The following is a 5,560-nucleotide window of genomic DNA, read 5'->3' on the forward strand; positions in this document are numbered from 1 at the left end:
GCGGCGATTACATATTTTCTTACGATATCTCTTTACGTCGGAAATAAGACAAATTTACAGAACGTAAAATTACGGTGCATTGATGTCAAAATAGAGAGGAGGTGAAGAATAACTATTCGTCACCCAGAGTGACGAATAGCGCGACCCTATATATATCTTATACTACTATAGGACAAGAAATTTTGAACTTGTTTCAGGCACCCGTCATGACTTAGAGGCAATTATCAACCGTTGATTTTTCCGACGGACTGAATCGCTACCGTTTATCACAGCAAACTCAGTTGATCCAACAGTTGTAGTCTTTGGGATTGGCTTATGCAGTCGCGCGCCAAAACGAGGCCGACGGGTTTTTTCTAGAGTCATCGAGGCACCGCAGAGCTGCACCTGCAGTTGCACACCTTGCAGCGTCACGTGATGCTGAGAAAAGTTCTCACAGAATCAAAGATCTTCTGTGGCTGGTTTTTGAAGTATCCATGGTGCAAGGAAAGAGATGTTATTTGCAGTTTGACCAAGACACCACGTGCTTAGCATGTGCCGTATACTACATTTTTAAATATTCACATGTTTAAAAATATGTTCTTGATTTGTAGAAAAAATTGCCATGAATTCAGATTTTTTTACCAACATTTTCAAAATATTCACATGTTTAAAAAATGCTCACAAAAATATTAGAAAAATTGCACAGTTTTTAATAAATGTTTGAGGCATTAGTAAATGTTCACTCATTTGAAAAATTCTCAACATGTATTTAAAAAATTACAAAAAAAGTAAGAAAAGGAAAAAAAGAAAAGATAGAAAAGTGAGGAAACAAAAAAATGTACTGAAAATGAAAATCTGAAAAAATATAAAAAAAGACACACACAAGAAAGCAAACGAACAAGATCACACTAAAGGTTTCCTAAAAACACCATCACTTTATCCCCAAATTTATTCTTGTATGCTAGTCTAGGGCCTCATAGAATCGTGTAAATGACATATGATTCACAATTTCTAAATGACATATGATCACTGCATTTGACGGTATTGACGGTAGCTCTGCGGCGCAATGAATGCGATGGCCCGTCGCACATCTCTAGCGGATCAGATAGTATTGCATGGCTCGGTAACTTTTCTGAGCCCGGCTGAGCTGTTCACTCGACGGACTCACAAACAGCTACTACCACCCGAGCCCATATTAAATGCATCATCCAATGGCAAGTCTTTTCTCTTTACTGCTCACTGTGACGCCCCCCCCCCCTCTACTCGGTTTTTCCAATCCCCTCACCTCATTTGCTCCCATAGATGATCACACTTTTTGGTAACTTTAAATTAAAACACCACCGTTTGCTACGTTGGGATCAAACAAAAGTCAACTTAAACTAGAGGCGGAGTTGTTTTAAACCTAATTAATAGCAGAGTCTGGTTTATTAAAGTGGGAGCAGATAATCCAGTAAGATAAATCATTGTCCACATGACCATACTTAAGTATTGGACAACGCTAACGCTCACACGTGTGGTGGGAGTGAAACCCGCCCACACACCTTATAACACACAGACCATATCACGCCACCGCATGCATGCATGTGGGAATCTTTTTGGATTTCAGTTTTTAAAATGTTTATCTCTTAAATTAAAAATCCGATTGAAGATCGGTTTTCACTATTAAATCCCTCGCGATGAGATCTTCGAAACTAGATCACATATTAATATATTTCGACGGAATTTTTTTGAGGTTAAAAGTTGCCATGTCTATTGCACATGAATTGCCATGGTGTTTACACTGAAATTGTCATGATATATTTCAGCTATTTTCTTCTATATTTAAAAGTAAATTTTGAAATTTATAAAACGAGGAATTAACAACTAGACTTGCCATGAACCATAAACTAAAATTGCCATGATACATGCACTTAAAATTGCCATGGTTCATATAAAAATTAATTTTCATGGTCAAAATACTGGAGTTGCCATCATCAAAATACTAAAATTGCCATGTTCTACAAACTACTTTAGTTTAAGCATCATGGCAACTACAGTGTAAACATCATGGCAACTTTTGGGCAAAAAAATCGTCGAAACATATCAACATGGGGTCTAGTTTTAAAGATCTCGTCAAGGCGGATTTAATGGTGAAAACGGATTTTTAAATTGATTTTTTAATTAGGAGATAAAACATTTTTAAGCTGAAAATTTAAAAGATTCCTGCTGATGTCATATGTACACATGTGACAAAATGAGTGGTAAAGGAGACGTGTGGACGATGTGCAAGATGCCACACGTGTGGGCGTTAGTTTTTTCCTAAGTCTTTGAAATAAAGACCAAACGTTATACTTTGCGAATAAAAATAGTTGACACGCGTTCTTTGAATGTTGGATCAAGGCTAATGTTGATGGCGCACTGACAAAAAATGAAAACATTGGAGGAGGAGGAGTGATCTACAGAGATCACGAGGAGCCCTACAGAGGGGCTGCATGTGCGTTCTTTGCAGCCGTCGCTTCGGCTGAGCACGCGGAGCTGCTAACCCACAAAAGGGCAGTTAAATTAGCCATAGACTTAAACCTTCAGAAACTGTACATCGAGATGGACTGTATGGTTGTTGTACGGAGTAAAAACATGTCAGTTGCTGAACAGGTTCTCACGACAAGGCAAAAGTTTAATGTAACTTGGGTTAGGAGGTCTGCTAATAGTGCAGCTCATTATTTAGCAAGTGAGGGAGCTTGTAATAAAGTTTGTAGGGAGTGGCTAAACTATCCTCCATATTGTATTCTGGGTATTGTAGCAGATGAGATCCCTATACTTGCTTAGTTAAGTAATATATCTGAACTTAAAAAAATATACGTTGTTACGAATTCATCCTTCGATCTCATACTACGCCTGTGTCTGGTGTAGCTTAGGACCCCTGCTGCTCACTTCCTCCTCTTCAGCTTATTCAGTTTCTTCCACCGCACCCGCTACGTGAGATCCGTGGTCCACATCAGTGTCGCCGCCGTTGCGTTCTGCATAGCTGCAGTGTCGTGGTCGCTATATCCTTCTTCTCTGTAATCTTGTGCCATCATCTTGAACACGATAATCCCACGACAATCTCCTTGGATAACCTCTCCCTGAAAATGCATCGAGGTCATCTGTTTTAGTGAAAAAGTCTGTACCAGAACACACAACCAGCGACAGTCGCATGCTACTTTACCTTGTCCACTCTGCCACCATCTTGCGCAGGCAGCTGCGTCATACTCGAATCGCTCAACGCAGACTCCTTAGACGAAGAGGAAGATGACTGCGAGCAGTGATAGTTTTAGTAATCCTCCATGGCTAAAAAATGCCAGATGGGCGGAGAACATGAAACTTCCTCACCTGAATCTCCAATCCGCCACTAGAGCCACCAATTCGGATCTCATCGTCATGGCACACCTGGCGGCTTCAACAGGCGTTGGCGCCATCGCAAGCAACACTAGCTTCAATGTTTTTGAATGTGCAACTATGGTGAAAGGCAACACGACATCCGCTGGATGTTACACTCTTATACTACTTTAAAGAATGGCATCATGCCACCTGCCTTACAGTACTTGCATTTAACCTTTCTAGTAGTTCAAAGTTTGAATCTAGCCGTGTGCACAGTTCACTCAAAAACTGGCAAACACATTATTGTATCCGCATGTTGGCCAAGCGTCAGTAGCAAAACACATTTCAGCATACCAGTCCATGATCTAAACCCGAGACGTTAACACTAGCTAGTTGAGGCAACCACAAATTCATACTCGTGATAGCTCCACCCTGCCTTATTATGGTTTAGTTTTTTTTGTCCGTCAATCAAACATGTGAACAGAATACTTAAAATGGTTCGTAATGTGCATGCATTCCTCTGAGCTACTGGAATTTTACATGAAAAAAATACTTACAAATCATCATCCTCTTGTCCTCGTAGCTTTCTTCATGTTCGCAGTCAAACTGTAACCTCATGTACTGCCTAACAAAAATATGCATTGGGCTTGAAGGAGGCATGTGCGTCTCCAACATTTGATTCGCGCTCTCACTGTGTTGTATGTCCGTCATCTTCATGCAGAAAACCCCTTTGAAATATGGTTTCACCCACTTTGTTCTGATTTCGTATATCTGCGTCATGTACGGGTGCTGCTAAATCTCCGGTTTGCCCTGCGTGTTAGGCCAACCAGACATAACATCAAACACTATCGTCCATGTAAGAACACATCAAGGGCCATGTCATTTCTCTGAAAATAAAATAAATTTGAATAAAGCTCATTACTTACCAAACAACCACATATGATCTCCTGCATGCATTTGTCCTCTCGACATTTAATCTCCTTTTACCATATCTGATACCAAACCGGATCTCCCAAGAATAGAGATTGTATAAGTCATACGCCTCACCCAGTTAATCAAAGCTCAGGTCAAGGTGTCCTGTGAGGTGTATTACAGTTTTTGTGGGTTCCTCTGCGTATTTGTGAATCGATTGCTCCAAAGCGCTCATCCGAGAGGGACATGGTGTCCTGTCGGTGCACTGCCCAGCCGTAATCTGTACTTTTCCAAGCGTTCATTATTCAGACTATGAGTTCTAATACAAGAATAGTATTTTGTCTATTAGTTCTACTGCAAAATACTAACAGTATGGTGAATGTGATTCTGACTGTTAAACTAGGCACAACTACAGATTGGCTGCAATGCCACGGCTTACTATTTGAATATGGTCTTTTTGCTAGCGATTATTGCAAACGAAGCTCGTCTTACTGACAAAACATGTGCAGTGGAGACAAAGGTTCAGTCACACTTAAACAAAATACAGACTAGCCCCGGGAGAATTTCTGCTCAGACCTTTTTGTCCACCCAGGTGCCTCTCGATTGACTCGGTCAGTCGACTGCGCCGACCTTGTTGCAGAAGCATCTGGATGACAGGCAGACCCCAACTGCTGCCCTACCAGTCCCATCGCCGCCAAGCTGTTGAGCGCATCTAGACACAGCATTCGAGTCTGCAGGGACGGAAAGGCCGGCTCCGCTGTTGGGCAAAAAGACCAGAGGAACCGGATCTGGGTGCACAAGGTTCTCGGTGAACTCCTCTCGTAAGAAGATAGCAATGGTCACCACCAAGATCCGTTTGTTTGATTTCTTCTACAAGTAAGGTAGAATACAAAACAAATCCTCAAAAACTATTTGCAGATCTGCGGGAAAAAAACCTGTCAACGACATCGAGGAGGAACTCAAGCCCACAATCATCAATTATTCCAGTAGCCGTTGGTGCAGAACTAGCGCCGCCACAAGGAACTACTCAAACCGGGGACAACGGTGTTTAGGGGGGAAGAGAGGGGCGACGAGGGTTTCCAGATTGAACAAGTTTAGATGAGGGTGACATTCGACAAACGGCTCAGTTGTTGAAAGTGCTAGTTATCGACTAGAGGGGGGGGGGGGTCAATAGGCGATTTTTATGGAAGTCTTCAAAACACGGGGGCTTTGAAGACAAACAGTAGAAATGAACCTATTGATATGCAGCAGAAGGTAGACTACACTAGACAGGCCATAGTCAAGTAAGCAATGAAATGAAAGCATGAAGACTATTAACAGCTAGGTAGTATGG

The 5,560-nt window shown here is 41.6% G+C and overlaps 1 long non-coding RNA gene across 1 annotated transcript; it reads right to left on the reverse strand.

The window, feature by feature from the left end:
• Positions 1 to 3,784: 3,784 nt before the first annotated feature.
• Positions 3,785 to 5,277, reverse strand: LOC125524782 (uncharacterized). The gene is made up of 3 exons (XR_015602015.1): positions 4,804 to 5,277; positions 4,242 to 4,507; positions 3,785 to 4,125 (listed from the first exon to the last, which is right to left on the reverse strand). It is a non-coding gene; the product is annotated as an uncharacterized LOC125524782 (long non-coding RNA).
• Between the last annotated feature and the right edge of the window lie 283 nt (positions 5,278 to 5,560).

Source organism: Triticum urartu, chromosome 4A (genome assembly GCF_056163025.1).
Source record: "Triticum urartu cultivar PI428250 chromosome 4A, HENAU_Tu73, whole genome shotgun sequence".
In the NCBI taxonomy this organism is placed as follows: domain Eukaryota; kingdom Viridiplantae; phylum Streptophyta; class Magnoliopsida; order Poales; family Poaceae; genus Triticum; species Triticum urartu.